General features: G+C 49.9%; 1 long non-coding RNA gene across 7 annotated transcripts in view; it reads right to left on the bottom strand.

Annotated features, from left to right (window-relative positions):
* The window catches only part of LOC135251312 (uncharacterized), a 71,211-nt gene that overhangs the window by 5,078 nt on the left and 49,318 nt on the right, over positions 1–16,815 (bottom strand). For 5 of the 7 annotated variants that reach the window (XR_010329120.1, XR_010329122.1, XR_010329119.1 and 2 more), the window contains one exon: positions 11,499–12,225. This is a non-coding gene — a long non-coding RNA (uncharacterized LOC135251312). Of the gene's footprint in view, positions 1–11,498; positions 12,232–16,815 lie in introns of all 7 variants that reach the window. The other 2 variants (XR_010329117.1, XR_010329118.1) reach the window with 2 other exon arrangements.

The raw sequence follows: 16,815 nt of genomic DNA, 5'->3' as shown, positions 1-16,815 counted from the left end.
ATAGCATACCACAGCGTATCATAGCGTACTGTAGCATACTATAGCGCACCATAGCGTACCATAGTATACCACAGCGTATCATAGCGTATTGTAGCATACTATAGTGCACCATAGCGTACTGTAGCATACTATAGCGCACCATAGCGTACTGTAGCATACTATAGCGCACCATAGCGTACTGTAGCATACTATAGCGCACCATAGAGTACTGTAGCATACTATAGCGCACCATAGCGTACCATAGTATACCACAGCGTATCATAGCGTATTGTAGCATACTATAGTGCACCATAGCGTACTGTAGCATACTATAGCGCACCATAGCGTACCGTAGCATACTATAGCGTATCATAGCGTACTGTAGCATACTATAGCGCACCATAGCGTAACAGTACATAGCCAGCAGTGAGGACGCCTCTGAGCTCTCCGCGCTTTAATCGCTAAAAACGGGTCGCCCGGGGACGGGGCCGGCTCTGGTCCTGGAAGGAAGGCCTGACCGGCACACGGCGTCGGGCGGCTCGGATATCACCCGCTCCCCCAGGGGTGGAGGGCCGAGTGTTTCCCGTGTAGAACCCTGCGTCTCCTGGCTAGTCATCCAGGAGCGATAACCGGGGGGGGGGGGTTTGGGGCAATGAACTTGTCCCCTGATGTGAAGTTTGCGAGGGCGTGGAGAATTTCATTCAGGAACTCAGGGAAGGGGGCGGGAAGAGGGAAGGGTGGGGGCTAAGGAAGGAGGAATCCAGTGGTGTCCTACGGGGGCGACACGGAGCATATGCCTGTGGGTGTGTGTGCGTATATCTGTGAGTGTGTGTGTGTGTGCATACCTGTGTGTGTGTGTGTGTGTGTGTGTGTGTGTGTGTGTGTGTGTATGTGTGCGCGTGCGTGCGCGCAGAGCTGCATCTGTGACTCCGGAATAATAATACAGGAGATCGCTGCGCTCCCCGTTTCCCAGAAGCCCCTGCTCCCCCTCCCCTCGCTGGCCTTCTGATGCTCACGGCTCGGGGACCTCGCACGCTGTATCCATAGCTGCCCGCCACAAACGCCTGACTGAAAAGCAAGCTCCCTCCTATACCCCCCCCCCAACACACACACGCCCACAGTCTGTCTTTTATACAAAACGTGAAAGACAATGGGGGGGGGGCACCCCGCGAACCCGCCAAAAAAGCCCTGGTGGCGATTCTAGCGGAATTCATTTTTTGTAAAGTACAGTGCGGTGCGGTGCTGAGCGGGAGAGTTACCCCCGGGCCCCGAAAACAACCGCCCACAAATCACCGCCCGCCAACGATGACGGCGGCGGCAACAATGGCCACGCAGACGAGGAGGAATAAAAAATAAATAAAAAAGGTTCAAGTTCAAGTTGAGAGCAAGAGGACACGGGGGGTGCGTTGTGCTGGAGCCGTCAGATTTATGTTAAAATCGGGGGGAGGCACAGATAAAAATTATGATTGTGAGTTACAGGGACCATCTGCTTTTGAACAAAGGTCCTCACAAGAGCTGTGGAACCAGACACTGACCAACTTAACATAGCACTTTTATTTCTGAATGAGCTCACACACGTATACATAAATACACACACACACACACACACGCACAGCAGCACACGCACGCCGCACAAAACAAACACGCATGCACACACACAAATATGCAATCACAGCCCCACACACACAGTATCACAATTTGCACTGTGACATCATGCTAAGCCTCCTGCCCAAGCCTCACGACTGATCCAGACACACTCCCCATTGTTCCCCATTATACCTCTATGATCAGTAGTGACATCATAATACGGGTGACGCATAATGACATTTTTATTTTTATTTTTATTTATTTAAGTCAAGTGTTCTGGAGACCAGTGACCCGATTACCCGGCCAGCTGGATCCAGAAGCACGCGGTCAGAGCAGAACGTGGCCCAATTTGTCCCGATACCTTACAGCTGTACTGGGATGCGCTCATTCTGCGCTGGACCCAAACTAGCAGGACATCATTTTCAAGCAGTGATGGGTGAAATTGAGCTTACACAGATACAGCACTGTGCAACGGCCTGAATTTTAGAGGAGTAACATAAAACAGGGCGGGAGACAGACAGGCAGAAGGCGCACAGTAAAAACCTTATGAACTCTGAAAGTGTACATTTTACACTGACAGAGAGTAAATTTTAGCCACAACAAAATCATGCACAATATGTTGGAATTAACACAGAATACAATTCTTATTTTATTTTGTTTTTTGACTGTCTGGTAAAAACTGTGAGCGGCGGCAGCGGACTCCAGCAGGGCTGGCACGGCGTCGGCACGGCAACGAGGGTGTAAGCAGTGGGTGGGTACGTGTGTCCATGTGAGAGGGAGAGAGAGAGAGAGAAGGAGACATAATAAGAGACAGAGAGCGAGGGACAGAGAGAGAATAAGAGAGAGAGAGAGAGAGAGAGGGACAGAGAGAGAATAAGAGAGAGGAGGGATAGAGAGAGAGAGAGAGGGACAGAGAGAGAATAAGAGAGAGAGGGACAGAGACAGAATAAAAAAGAGAGAGGGACAGAGAGAGAATAAGGGAGAGGAGGGATAGAGAGAGAAAGAGGGACGGAGAGAATAAGAGAGAGGAGGTATAGAGAGAGAGCGAGAGAATAAGAGACAGAGAGAGAAGCAGAGGGGAGACAGTTGAGAAACAGTGGGGGTAGGGGGCAGGAGGCTGGGGGGGACTCACAAAAGTGGCGTGTTACTAAGCTTGATTTCATTGTGAGTTGAGACGATTAGCCCAAGCAGGGGGGACGTGGGGTATTTTTTGTAAGGAAAAGGGGGGTGTGAAAGAGATGGACAGGTCCATTGAAGCGATGTGGGGCGGGGGGGGCGGGGCTGGAGGGGGCGGGGGAGGGTGGCGGGTTTTCAGTCAGGCTAATGAAGCTGAACCAGGGATGAATAACGGAGCCGACCGTGCAGGGGGGGCTGCGCGTCCCCTATTCATGCACTTCCTTTCTCCAGGAAACAAACAGCTCATGAGGTAATGGTTCCGCGTCTGAAAGGGGAGCCCGTAGCGCCCGTAGCGCCCGTAGCGTCCGCGCGGCTCGGCTCTGAATGGCGGCCGGGGGGGGGGGGATACCGCGATCGCGATTCTCCCAGATCAAAGCCCTCAAACTTGTCCACCCCCCACCCCCCCGTGTTACAAAAAAAAGGGACGTTTCTGTCACCGCTGCCTGTTTTTCTTCTTTATCCCCCCCCCGCCCCGAGCGCGCCCGCAATGCGGTGAACTTGACCGACGCGATCGCGAGACGTACCGAACCTCCGCACAGAGCGCCATCGTTTAGACGGGACGATGAAAGGAGGGACGGTTTCCTAAAAGATGGCGAAGGAACCCGGGCACACGGGAAAAGAAACAGAAAAGCTGAGTGACGCGTCTGCCTGGCACCTCTGCCCTGGAGCGCTCCACAGAGAGGGCACGGAGCCCGGAACACCGCGGAACGCCACCACAGAACGCCGTGCCACTTAACCACCAAAACGCCAACGCTGAATCGCCCCGGCAACCAAGAAGTAGCTTCGGATCTGGCCCGCTCTCCGGTGGCCCTCCGCATTTTTCGGCGGGCGAGTAAATTTCGGGATGGGGCAGTCCCCACCCCACCCCGCTCCCCAAAGGAAACACCCCATTCCACCTCTCTCTCCTCAACCACAGCCACAGCCCCATTGAGTGATGTCAGCGGCTCTGTGATGTCATAGAGGCTCAGATTGGTCATGTGTTTCCACGTTCTGACTGAATGGCGCTTCACTCTTAACAAGATTAAGCTGCAGTGCAATACGACTCAATTTTATATTTGGCACATTATGATTTATTTCAATATTCTACAGAATCCCAAAACTGGGAACAGGGGAAACTAGGCTTGGCTATAAACCTGAGATGTAGAACCTATTGTCTTGTTTTTAACTTGTAACGATGTTAAAATTGCATTGTCCCCCAAAACAAATTTTTATATAAATAAAAGTTAAACACGAGCGTGGTGATTTTGATAGAGCCTGGCTCTACGGACAGCGGAGTCGAGGAGAAGCGTCGGATGCAGCAGAGCAAGGAGGGAGGGAGGGAGGGAGGGAGGGAGAGGGAGAGAGAGAGAGAGAGAGAGAGAGCAGAGTGACTGCTAATCTCCCACTGCAGGCTGAACACACACCTGCTTAGTGAGCACCTGGCTCACCTGCTCAGCCCTGAACACTCCGCATACCTGAGCTAAATATAAAACTACATCCCACAACCTTCTAAAGAGAACTCTCCATCTCCCTCTTTCACCTGGAAATATTACATCTAATTTTATGTTGTCAGACTATGTAATAATAATAATAATAAGTCTTTATTTATTTAGATAGCACTTATCCAAACAGCTCAGCTCCCAATCAGTTTATAAGTTATTAATAAGTAATTAATCATGTTATTAATACAGCTAACACACATTTATAATCCAAATTCACTATGCCTTTAATATCAGATCTATATAGTAAAAAAGAAATGATATAAAAATGTTATATTTTATTTATATACATATATTTATATTAAAATATACCACCTGCATACATATAGTATTATATATTGCATGTATAAGAGAGACGGTGGCTTTGGTGCTCTTTAAGGGTTAATGACAGCAGGCTGTGCTTTTTAAAGGTCCGCATTAATTTGAATGTGCTCTATAAGCAGTGAAGATGAATGAATCAGCTGAAGAGCAGACGCAGTGCCGGGGATGAGAGGCAGGAGCGCACCACACAGGGCAGCGGTACGGGGACCGAGAGGCCAGGCAGGACCATTACAGCTACTGGTGAAGGACAGACGTGTGTGTGTGTGTGTGTGTGTGTGTATTAATGATTGTGTGTGTGTGTGTGTGTGTGTATTAATGATTGTGTGTGTGTGTATGTGTGTGTATTAATGATTGTGTGTGTGTACATATGTATGTGTATGAATGATTGTGTGTGTGTGTAAATGCGTATGTGAGTGTGTGTGTGTAAATGCGTATGTGAGTGTGCGTGTGTGTGTATTAATGATTGTGTGTGTGCTTGTGTAAATGCGTATGTGAGTGTGTGTGTGCATGTGTGTGTGCGCGCGCGAGTGTGTATTAATGACTGTGTGTGTGTGTGTGTGTGAGAGAGAGAAAGAGAGCAAGCCTGTCTGCTCTCCCTCAGAAACAGGCTGGGGGAGAGGGGGTGGGGGGGGTGTTGATTATGCAGACGAGCACACCAGCCGCATTATTTAATAAGCAAACGCATTCACGCCGAGGCCCAGACAGCCAGATGAACCCCCCCCCCTCGCCTCCCCCCCCCTCCCTGACCTTGACCTCCGGGGTCCTTTTTCACCTGCGTCTCGGCACAGCTGGGCTGTCTAGCCAGCGCCTGACAGGACCGCTCCCTCTCTGACCCGGGTTCCCACGCTCCGGGGCCGCCCGTCTCCGTGGCGACGCACCCCAATTTATGCAGTGCATTGTGAGCGGGGCTGTACCGTCCCCCCGCCCCGCCACCCCCCTCCACCCATCCCCCCTTTCTCTCTCCGTGTGCCAGTGCACAGCTTGCGGGTTAAAAAAAAAAAAGGGGGGGTGGGAGGCTGTGGGACACGGGGACCCCTCCCTCCCCTGCACCCCTCCTCCTGGAGCAGCCTGGGATTTTTTAAAATTTTTTTTTTTTAAACGTTATTCTTCTTCCTCTCGTTCTTTTTTCGGGTATCAGAGCTGGTTTTCAGGTCCACTCAGACCCCCCTCCACACTTTAACATCTTCACTCACAAATCCTCTGCTGGCCTGCTGCTCTCTCTCTCTCTCTCTCTCTCTCTCTCCCTCTCTCTCCTTTCCTCCCTCTCCCAAATTCAAGATTCAGGAAATCCATGTGTATTTTATAAATACTACCAAAGCATGTAAAACAATGCATGTACACTAATTATATCTATCTATCCATCTCTCTATCTATCTATCTATCTCTCAGATGCAAATGTAAGAAGTATGCTTTATTGGCAGGAAATACTTATCTGTAATTATTGCTGAAGTCTGTATAGCAACATGCTCAAACATCAACACTGAATTCTACTCCAGAGTGCTTTATTGGCATGGCACATTAGAATGTGTTGCCAAAGCGACACACACAGAAACAAACACATTAAGCTACAAAACAGTGTCACGGCAATAAATTTAAATATTTGCTGTCTCTTTGTTCCACTCACTCTCTCAAAGACATTTACCCTTTAAAGAGTAGCTTTTTTCTGGAACGCTTTCTCTTTTCTGCTAAATTCTAAGTCAGTGTTCTAGAACGCCATTGCCTGCAGTCACCAGCGCTGATTGTGACATCAGCATTAGAATGTTCAGCTGAGCACATTCCAATCACATGTTTGTGTCCTCACACCTTAGAGGGTAAAAGCAGGAAAGTCTGCAGAATGGCGCTGGATCATAGCGGATTCTCTGTACCGCCTCCTACAGGTGATGGTCATTATTGCAGAACGACAACACCACCCACCCAATCCACCGAAATCTCTGACCTGTAACCCACTAAACCTGCCCCCCATTTTAGGCTTGCACACGCACACACACACACACACACACACACACACACACACACACACTGCTTGGGCTTTCGTGCAGGCCGTAAAGGACGGTAACACACAGAACATTAAATACTTCAATCCCACAATCTTTTACAAGCGCGGGATTCGAAAAGCAACTGTGCAAGTAAAACAGCACTTCACACTTCACTTAACACACACACACACACACAATATGTGTATACTAAATACACACACACACACACACACACACTCTTATACACACACACACACTCACTCCTATACTCACTCACACACAGACACACACACACGCACACGCACACGCACACACACGCTCACGCGCACACACATACATATACACACACACACACACACACACACACACTCTTATACACACACACACACTCACTCCTATACTCACTCACACACACACACACACACACACACGCACGCACACGCACACGCACACGCACACGCACACGCACACGCACACGCACACAATGTGTGTATACTAAATACACACACACACACGCACACGCACACACAATATGTGTATACTAAATACACACGCATGCACACACGCACATGCATATTTTTTGGGATATTGCTGACATTAGGGTTTGCCTATGAATAATATAAATATATCAATATTGAGCACATATGGTCATTTGCTACTGCCAAAACGGAATCACACCTACAGCTGATAATGAGAATGTTGGATGGACGTTCATCATCCTCATTGGGCCAAACTGAGAGGAATTCATGAGATAACAGGCCAGGATAAAAAAATAAAAAAAGCACGTTTCTCAGATTATTACCCAGTTTTCCTCTGACTGAATACCTCCACTTCCTGCCTGAGGGCTGTGGCAAAGACGACATAAAATGTTTAAAAGGAATCGATGACATTCTCAATAATGCATAAATACACAAGTGCAGTCGATACTTCCCCGCACAAGGAGAGAAAAGCAGAGGAAGCGTCTTCATAAAACGGACGGTTAGAATCGGGTAGATTCTTTTACAATCCAGGAGCAGTTAAAGCCTTGAAATGTACACAGAATCAAAGTCACCTTCATCTGCATCGTCATCCACACGCACGCAGATACATGCGTGTGTTAATATGTGCTGTCAATCCAAAAGTACATTCAGTACCGAGACTGCAACAGTGGAGTCACAGCAGAATGCCATATACAACAAAACAAGTTTGTGTGTGCGTATGTGTGGAGACATGTGCGTGTATATGTGTGCATATGTGTGTGTGTGTGTGTGTGTTTGTGCGTGTGTTTGAGTGTATATGTTTGTGTGTGTGTGTGTGTGTGTGTGTGTGTGTGTGTGTGTGTGTACATGTGTGGAGTGGCCTGGAGGTACTTCACAGAGCAGGATTACAGAGTTTGCTGGATCACTGCGGTGAGCAAAACCCGGAACCAAATCTGGAACACGGACTGAAGTTAAAAAGAGCCGCTCTGGGTTTTACTTTACTAGGGCAGTAGTCCTGTAACCGAGTAACCCAGTCAAACCCCCAAACCCCCCCCCCCTACCCCAGCATGTCTGATGTCTCAGAACGCATATGGGCTCTCAAGCAGCACTGAATATGCAAATCTAATTTTGGTGCGTACCTCCCCTCGCCCCCCCCCCACCCTTCCACACACTAATCTTACTCATGTTCCCCCTCTTCTCATGCCACCGCCCCAGCCAGACAGTCTCGTCCCAAACCCCCCCCCCAAACCCCCGCCCCCACGCCCCCCCGAGCGTGTGCCCGACGCCGCTCCTGCTTCAGACAGACGGCGGCGGCGTGGTTGCTAGGCACCGCCGCCATTTTAGCCACAAAAAGCTACTGTACAGAGAGAAACCCGCCCTCCGCCATCGCCGCGGCAACAATGCCAGCGCCAGCACCCGCCGCAATTACAACCGCCAGATTATGCAACACGGGGGGGGGGGGGGGGGGTCCGCTAAAATAACCCTAACCCCCCCCCCCCACCGTCTGACTGGGGATGCCCGAGGTTCTGGCTAACCCCCCACCCCAATCTCCACCCCCCCAGGCATTGCTGTCATACACCCGTCAGACCCCCCCCCGGGTGTCTATAAATAAATTATATTTACGAACACCGCACTCCCTCCCCCCCCCCCCAAAAAAAAAAACCTCACCATGAACACCACAGCACGCACACACTCTCTCTCACTCACACACACACACACACACACACACACAGCCCTATTCTCTTAGTGTCACAAATTTGAGGAGATCCCACCGTACCATACCACGAACGGCCCTCAAAAACGGAGAAGCATCACATCATTATTATTATTATTATTATTATTATTATTATTAATCACACAGCCCGCCAAATACACGTTTATCAATTTTAATCTTCTGTCACTGTCGCGGCGTGGCTAATTCACAGTACGTCGCCCAGCTCGCCTAACGTACATTCAGGCATATTTACAGGCGCCAAAATATGAACCACCGGTGGTCCTTACAGCACGTTATCCTCCCACCTTCCCACAATGCACCAGACCAGCGGCGCGACCGTTCAGGCAAGCACCGCGCGTTCGCAAGAAATTATGTTTATAACCTCGTCTCCACGGTAGCAGTCAGGTCTACGGCTTCCTGTGGAGAAAGCAGCCAATGGACGGCCCCTCTCAACATCGCAACAAATCCAGACCTAAACACAAACGAACAGACTAGCACCGAACAGAACAGGAATCTTTACTTTCCCATAATCGCTTTCCCTTAATTATATAATGGGTACTTTCCTAAAGCTCCTGGTGTACAGTATTTATTCACCTGCTTGTTTTATTGGACAACTTAAATCCACAAAAAGCCAAGACACTTGGCATGCATTTAAAACAACCGAGGACATCACAGAATGAGGCGGAAGACCTCCTTTCTTCTGTGGTTTTCTTGCTGGCACAGCCGCCATACCGCGAATTTGACTGAAAGAAAACATCAGCCACAGACAAGATCTGAAACTAAAATCCGTATAAAAGCAGAAGCTGAAGATAGACTCCTGAGCAGTAAATCAATATGACTGAGCGTCCTTTTCATCCCCTTCCTACAGGACTCAGATACCCAGGCCTTCCAGCACACTGGTGCACTGGTAACACTTTACCACAAATCTACGTATTCACCTAGCGCAGGTCACTCAGACTCACCACAAGTTACCTTTCAATACCTTTGAGTAACAATTAAAAGCAAGATTTACCCAAGTTCTGTGTGTTTCAGCAATCGCTGAAACTAACACACCAAAATGAACTTGTGAAGAAAAATTGGAATGCATTTCTGTGCAAGCCACAAGTGAAGGATTTAACGCTGGCGCCAAAATTTGCAACCACAGATCACATCGAGCGCGGCAGACAGAAACGATCACACGGCTGTGCGGTCCAGAAAGATTTCCAGCGTCAGATTCGTCTGTAAAAGTGTCAACAGATGTCAGCTTGGTTGATAGCAGCATCTTGGTGAATAATTTCTTGACAAGACTCATCTCCAAATGTTTATAAAAAATGAAAAAAAAAACTTTTCACAGCAGAAAAAAAAACAAAAACAGAGAACACCCCATTCTGAGGAAGATGCCTCTAACAGTGCACCAGAGGTCCCGTAAATCCAGGGCTTCCTAAACTCTCATCTCAACACCCCCCCTAAAATGACTGAGCATCTCTCTCCACCCGACTGAAATGGGTTACATTTACCCGTTTGTGTTCCAGTAAACACCGCGGTCTGCAGCGCAGCGAGCCGGGCATGCTGTTCTACACGGCGAGCGTGTCCCTGTGACCAGGCGTGCGGCGCATATTGATGAGGTCATTATGGCGCATAATGATGAGGTCATTAAGGCACATCTGCCCCTCTTACAGTGTGCCGTTTGCATACGAGGAGGCTGGGAAACACAGACGGGACATATGGCGCATGTACCGCCTCAAACCGCACGCTACTCCCTGTCTCTAATCTCCCCAACTGCCCCGTCTACAACTACCCTGAATTTCAAACTACCTCAACTGCCCCCTGTCTCTAATTACCCTGAAACTCAGATTACCCCAATGGCCATCTTAGACAAACAAATGAATGTAAAAATGGCCACCGAGATAAACAGGAAGGATGAGGAGAGGGAAACCCGTCTCTGGGCGGGCAGTCAGTCGCGCTTAAACCCCCGCCAACCCGCCACCCCCGCCAACCCGGGACCCCCACCCGCGATTCACGCGCCCCAAACGCACAGACAAGCTACAGCCTCGCGATTCGGGGGGGAGGGGGGAATCCCAGCCGACTAAATCAACCGCATATGCAAATGCAATTAGGGGACATCTGCATGTACCGTCAGCGGCATTCACGGACAGGGAGACGCGGGCGATGCCGCCACAGCCGCCGCCATCTTGGCTCAGGGGAGACAGCCGGCAGGCGCTCGCGGCGGCCATTTTGTCTGCTGCCCGTCTGAAGAGCCGAGAGGCGGCCCGCCTGCGTGTGCCAGTTTACTGGGGGGGGGGACCCCGGTACCCCACAATACTTTCGGGGGTACGCACTCGCTGTACCCCCTGTTTAACACACAAAGGACCAGAGGAGGCCCTGCTGAGAACAAGCGTGTATATCTTAGCAAGGGTGACGTCATTTTAAGGCAAACAATAAAAAATAAGTGCATTTCAATCGATGGATATGTCGATATATTCCACACATTTGCCCACACGCTGTACCGTGACGGTTTGTCTGATATTAGCACCGTTACGTTTTCAAACACGCTGCAGTACGCTTCATCCCTGTTTGGGCCACAGACTGAAGCGCTTAATTAGAGACTCTGATTGGCTGATGAAGAGAGCACACACCCAAGGCAAGCGACCGAAGCACAAAGTGGCAGTTAGAAACTGCGGATTTAAAAAAAAAAAAGGGGAAAGCAGCCAGTTCCTAATCTGATAGCACACATTCTGACCAATCGCATCGCTGGGAGAAAAAGCCCATTTTTCTAAAACCACGCTGCCGGGCTTGGAGCAGAGCAGTGGTGTCAGACACCTGAGCTTACCTGTGCCAGAAGCCCGAGGGGACGTTCCTCACGCTCCGAAAACCTCCCCCTCCTCAGGCAGGACGTCCCAGGTCCGAACCCGTTCCCCAGATTCCCTCCAGCAGTCCGACGCAAACGCCAGCGCGTGATTGGACCAATCCTCTCCAGGCGAGATTTCACTGGATCAGAGTTCCTGGTAGTTTTGCTTTTTTTTTTTGCTTTTGGACTTTCATGGTCCAAAAAAGGCCTTCCTCTGTCCTAATGGCACGCTGGTTTGTGCACAGGAAAACCGAACCACAGAAAACAGTGCCTATGGCAACCGGGGGCAGTGAGAGTGGGGTGTTGTGATGTTCTTTTAAGTAAGGTCTCTCCCGCACCCTGCAACAAAAATACACAGGTGCAGGCTGGGGGGGGAGGGGTCCAGGGCGAGGTTTCAGCTGTAGGACAGGGGCCCAAAGCAGAGCCATGGGGTACTGTTCAGCACCCCCCCAACCCCCCCCCCAATCAGCCCCCCGCCTCTGTATCGATCCCTCCAGTCACTCCACTGTGACGTCAGCAGAGAGGAAGTGAGCTCATTTCCCCTCCCCCCTCTCCATCACTTCCTTTCCTGGGGGGGGGGGGGGAAGGCAGGAGGCAGAGGAGAGATGGAGGGATAGAGGGATGATGCTTCATGAGGTTCCATCCTGACCCCCCAGGAGGTTCCCTCTGAAACGCGGCCTCTTCAGTCCTCCTCCTCCTCCTCCTCTTCCTCCTCCTACAGACGAACAGCCAGAGAGAGAAAGAGAAAAAGAGGGAGGGAGGGAGGGAGGGAGAAAGACAGACAGAGAGAGAGAGAGACAGAAATTAGTGACCAGATTCTGCATTCCACACAAACAGATCAACTCTGATGTCAATATTGAACCCCAAACCCCAAAACCCCTCTCCTCACTCACATTATACAGTCCGTTGTACCACCCTACTGACCCTGAAAACTCCATCCCTCTCTCTCTCGCCCAAGAGAACCCCCAAACGCCCAACTCCCCTCCCCCACCCAGTAGGGTCCACAGCAGCCAAAACACATGAAAAAAATGTGTGTGTGAGAGTGTGTGTGTGCGCGTGTGTGCGTGCGTGTGTGTGTGTGTGTGTGTATGTTTGTGAGAGTGTTTAGGTGTGCGTGTGTGTGCGTGTGTGTGTGTGTGTGTGTATGTGTGAGTGTGTGCGTGTGTGTGTGTGCATCTGTGTGTGTGTGTGTGTGGTGTGTGTGTGTGCGCGTGTGTGCGTGCGTGTGTGTGCGCGCGGGGGGGGTGGAGGGGGAGCTCATGACAGAGAGACAGTGAAGGAGAGAGAGATGGTGTCATTATTCAAAAAGGGGGTGTTTGGGGTTCAGCGTGGGAGAGAGAGTGCACCACAGCGAGCGGAGGGGTTGGGGGGGAGGGGGCGGGGGCGGGGGGGGGTTGGGGGTAGATGTCTCAGACGCAGTAATGCCATTCACAAGGGGGGCCCAGACATGGGTGTGAACCCCACTTCAGACCAACACAATAGGGGCTGTCCGCCATTCAAACAGACCCTGCCCACACGCCCCCACCCCCACCCCCAACCCCACCGTCCCTCCCGAAGTGGCCCGGGATGGTGCGGGAAGGGGGGGGAGGGGGCATGGGGGACCGGGGGGGGGGGCAGGACGGAATGAAGGCAGATTACGGATAAAGAAATAAAGAAGAACAGAAAAAACCCCAAAGAAGGAGAAACGCTATAAACATTACTATCCATGCAGATGAGAGAGAACAGGGAGACAGAGAAAGAGGAGGAGGAGAAGAGAGGAAGAGAGAGACACAGACAGATGGAGAGAAAGAGAGAGATAAACATACAGACAGACAGAGAGAGAGAGACAGAAAGAGAGATTCTCAGTACTCATGCCTTTACCTCCCAGCCCACATCCAGGAGAGGAGAGATGGAGGGGAGGAGGGGAGGAGAGGAGAGGAGAGGAGAGGAGAGATGGAGGGGAGGGGGATACAGCACAGCGCTGGGGGGGGGGGCAGTGGCAGTTTAGTGGCAGTCTTTGCAGACTCTGGGAAGAAACACAGAAGCAGAAAAAGAAAAAAAAAATGTCTGAGGGCCATTCGATCCAAAATCCATTTATGGACACATTCAGGTAAGGATCACATCGCAGCCCAACCTCACACGCCACCAGGGGCACGGCCATCACCGTGACGACTGGAAAAAAAAAAAGAAATTGCCCACCCTTGCCTGTGCCACCGGCCCCAACATGGACCATGACCACCGGATCCCTCCGTGCTCTGGCCAGGAGCTTGTCCGCACACCCCAGGAGATCTCCCTGCTCTGGCCAGAATCTTGTCCGCACACCCCAGGAGATCTCCTGCCTGGGCACCAGACAGGGAACACACCAAACGAGACTCTCTGTCGCCTGAACAGACTACTCCACACCTCCAGCGACCGAGTCCCTAACACCCTTTTCCTCCAGGATACGGCCGCAGGGCCAGGATGTGGTGTATCAATTACACGCTCGAAAGCACAATGCAATCCTCCAAACTTTCCAGACTCCAAAAAAAAAAACTCTTCCACCAGCTCTGCGCACCAAACAGGAAGTGCGTATCAGGCGTGAGCAATCGAGCAAGAGCCAAGCACCTGCACAGATCAGTCCACCACTTTATATTCACCCATCAATCAATAATTCCTCTACTTCCTCCCTACCTCAGCTGTCTATTAAATAGAAATTAATATATTTATGCCTGCCACTCAAGGGATGTGATACTCCCCCCTACTGAATTTGGAAAGTTGGGTTTCAGTTATTCTGCACCTTACACAGTTGGAACAATCTGCAAAAAATTAAAAATCGCATTTTTAAACATGTAATTGATGACACGCTCCAGACCCTAACCTCTGACCTCTTTCATTTCTGTTACGGTCTCATTCCCTAATTTGATGTTTCTAAACTTGTCAACTGTCTTGCGTGGTAACTTTGTGTTTTATGTCAGGTTCACCTTGTAAAAGAGATTTTGATCTCAAAGGGGGTATTCCTGGTTAAACAAAGGTTATTATTATTTTTTTTAAACTGCAAACTGAACACAGAAGGGCAAACTTCTGAACACCCACTTTAACACCACACACTCAAATAAAATGCAACAACAATATTTTATGACAATTACATAGTTCTAAAAATCCAAACCCAAAAATACAAAAATAACCACCACAGTTCCAAACAAAAGTTTTAACTCAAATGAATTTTTTCTTCTCCCCACACACTATGCAGAAACATATCCCTGCACCTCAAATTGGTCTTGACACAATTACATCCAATTACACACAAACCACTGAGAGTACCACTTAGTGCTTACAACCTAAGGCATTAAAAATAACACACTAATGCATTTAACCCCAAACAGCTTAGTGTACAGAATATAACTGGAGCTCAGTGTTCAAAAGGATGCACAGGGGTCTAACAGAGTCTGAAGTCAAGATGACTGATCTTGGTGCGACAAAAACAAGACTAGGAAACCTAGTACATGGCTGGACCTAACACACGTGATCCAGGCGACCAATGGTGTAACTTCATAACTCGGCCGACCAATGGTGTAACTTCATCACTCAGTCAACTCAGTCAGTCACTGACGTTCGCGTTTGTAGGGCTGGCCCCTGTGCTCCCACAGCTTAAAGTGCGCGCCTAACTTTCACTGACTGCAGGGCTTAAACCAACAAGCACCGTCACAACGAGAACCAAGCGCCCAGAATTCATTTCACACGCAGCCCAATTTGAGTGACCACTTAAATCACCCTGAGCACAGACTGATTTCACTGACCGCAAAAAAAAAATTTCACACTGCAGAAAACCAGCTTTGATCACCAGATTTGTTTTTGTCATACTGTGCGTGACATGGTTCGAATCGACCGCACAATTCACGCCGACCGAGCAAGAGCTGAAGAGCTGTTCAGATCCGCACCGCTCCGCTCCCACTGAGAACCTGGTGGTTTAATTGACCGCACAAGTTCACACTGTGAAAACCAGCCCCCATTTTAAACTGACCGGTCCACGGTTCACACGGCAACGGTACGTTTTCTCCCCTGACCACACCGCCTGCGCGCACAGCACCTGGCGTAACAGGACCTCTCGCTCCCTGCTCAACTCTTGTGAGCTTGTTACCATGGCAACCTCTCCACCTCCTCCTGGGTGCACAGATTCTGGGCTGGGAGAGACTCTCCCTGCTTGCTCATTATGAAGGGGGGGGGGGGGCTATGGGAAAGGCCCAGGAAGCCTGAGTGAGCGGGGGGGGGGGGGGGTGTCTATATCTCATCCTTTCCCATGATTCACAGGTAAGCGCCTCCTCCACATCACACCTGGAATACCTGACAGAGGCTTGTGTCACTCAAGCATTCAGCTTAAAAAGATCATTATATACAACACAACACACATACAAAAATATAACCTTTGACCATTGATTACTGATAGAGTAATGATATAGCACTGATAGACACATTATTGAAAGTCATGATACAGTATTGTCATAGTCATGATACAGTATTGACAGTCATGATACAGTAGCGACACAGTCATGATACAGTATTGACATAGTCATGATACAGTAGTAACACAGTCATGATACAGTATTGACAGTCATGAAACAGTCATGATAAACACCAGCCTTCATGTTCCATACCTGCCCTCTCTTTGCCTGCCCCTTCTCCACCAGTGTATTCCTAGAAAATGTGAGTTTCTACATTTATTCTTCTTCTTATTACTTTTACTACTATTATTGCCATTTATTGAATATTGAACAACACCAGCTTCGATAATGGCAGGCTGATGTCAGGTTTTTGGGGGTGTTGTTTTTTTAGGGGGTGGGGGGGTGGGCACTGCCCTTCTCCCATTGGGGGGGTAATGGATCTCAGTGGCGGGGCAGGGAGGGGGGTTGGGGTTTGGGGCACAGTGCCGGCCGGCTGAGGGGATTACACGGTCGGGACGGGGGCACAGACAATGACCCCCTCCTGAGAGGGGAGGGGCCGCCCGGGTTCGGAAGGAATGAGAGGGGCGGGAAACAAACTCACCAGCTCAATTAGAGCATGGGGGGCGGCAGGGGGGGCGAAAGAGTGAGAGAGACCCAGAGAGAGAGGGAGAAAGAGAGGGAGAGAGAGACCAAGAGAGAAAGTGAGAGAGAGGGAGACCAAGAGAGAGACCAAGAGAGAGAGAGATAGATAATGGAGAGAGAGGGAACGAGAGAAAGAGAGGCACACAGCAAGGAGAGAGAGAGAGAGAGAGAGAGAGAGAGAGGGGAGGAGAGAGAGAAAAAAGATGGAAGGAGAACGGGAGAGGAGAGGGAAAGATAAAGAGGAGAAAGCTGAGTCACTA

This window comes from Anguilla rostrata, chromosome 3 (assembly GCF_018555375.3).
Source record: "Anguilla rostrata isolate EN2019 chromosome 3, ASM1855537v3, whole genome shotgun sequence".
In the NCBI taxonomy this organism is placed as follows: Eukaryota; Metazoa; Chordata; class Actinopteri; order Anguilliformes; family Anguillidae; genus Anguilla; species Anguilla rostrata.
This window is presented reverse-complemented; position numbering and strand designations above follow the sequence as displayed.